We start from the raw sequence: 1,394 nt of genomic DNA, 5'->3' as shown, positions 1-1,394 counted from the left end.
ACCCACACCTACACACTAATACACACACACACACACACACTCATACACACACACTCACCCACACACTCTCACCCACACACAAACACACACACACTCTCACAAACAAACACACTCATGCACACACGCACTCATGCAAACACACACACACACTCATACACACACACACTCATCCACACACATACACTCATGCACACACACTCACTCTCACCCACACTCACGCACACACTCTCACACACACTCTCACAAACAAACACACTCACACACCCACACACATTTATGTTTGTGTTTGCTTTGAATCCTCCGGTTGAACTCGTGCGCAGAGCTCTTTGTGTGCAAGCGGACAACAGCTGCGGAAAACCGCAAGGATGCGCGACGACACAAGAGGCTCCAGCTCAGCTGACGCAACGCGCGAACGGAACGGGTAACGGCAGCCTCACGCGCACGCGCTCTCCTTTCGTATCCACGGCCATGTCATTTCCCTGCCAGAAAACTAAAATGATCAGAAGAGAGTTAACCTTAAAAACGATCACAAGTAATGCTCATCTCCGCGGCACGCGCGCGCGGCAGGACAACAGCCACGGCGGGAACCAGACAGAAACCAGAACGCGGCCGAAGGAAGGGAGAACGAGGCGTTGAGGAGGTCCGGCGACAAACCGACAGACGGACCGACTGACCGGAAGTCTTGGGGATTCCCACAGTGGCCGAGACGCCTGTTCGGGGCTCTGCTGACAGGGCGACGATATTGAACAGCAGCGCGAGCGCATTATTTGCGCCTTATTTGAATTTAAATCGGGATCTGCCCGCCTGAGAGAAAGATATTTACCACGAATAATAACAATACATCACGTGCAACACAGAGCATCCTGTGTGTATCATCCTGTGTGTGTGTGTGTGTGTGTGTGTGTGATTTCTTCCTCAGAATAAACAAAAACGCAAGGAAACAACACAAAAGTGCACGCGACCGACAGTCCTCTTGGCCTCCTCGTTCTAACCTAAAGGACAGTCTCCCGCACAAGTTTAAGATTAGCGGTCACCGTCAAGTTCCACTCGCAGTAGCCACAGATCTCCCCCTCCGTACCCCAACGATCTGTGTGTGTGTCTGTCTATCTGCCTGCCTCCCGGAATTGTCTTCTGTCGCGCTCTTAACGGAAGGAACGAGGACGGTACTCACGGACGAGCTGGCGGACCATACGTTTCCTCGTCACGGGGGAGTGAGAGCAGGTCTGTCGGTGTCGGTGTCCTCCAGGGGCTCGGTTCGCGAGCGCAGAGTGTTGGATGTGTTTACAGACCGCGCCGCCCCTACAGTACTCTGATGACGACCACCGGGGACGAGCAAGCGCGCACACGGCTTCAGCAGAGAGAGGGGAGGAGATACAACTCTAACGGATGTGTGT

The 1,394-nt window shown here is 53.7% G+C and overlaps 1 protein-coding gene across 1 annotated transcript in view; it reads right to left on the bottom strand.

Annotated features, from left to right (window-relative positions):
* Positions 1–1,394, bottom strand: part of tmem71 (transmembrane protein 71) — a 12,975-nt gene extending 11,581 nt beyond the window's left edge. The window contains exon 1 of the mRNA XM_031578596.2: positions 1,172–1,394. The gene's annotated coding sequence lies outside the window, so the exon portion shown is untranslated. The remainder of the gene's footprint in view (positions 1–1,171) is intronic.

The sequence above is a fragment of the Clupea harengus genome, chromosome 13, assembly GCF_900700415.2.
Source record: "Clupea harengus chromosome 13, Ch_v2.0.2, whole genome shotgun sequence".
Taxonomy (NCBI): domain Eukaryota; kingdom Metazoa; phylum Chordata; class Actinopteri; order Clupeiformes; family Clupeidae; genus Clupea; species Clupea harengus.
This window is presented reverse-complemented; position numbering and strand designations above follow the sequence as displayed.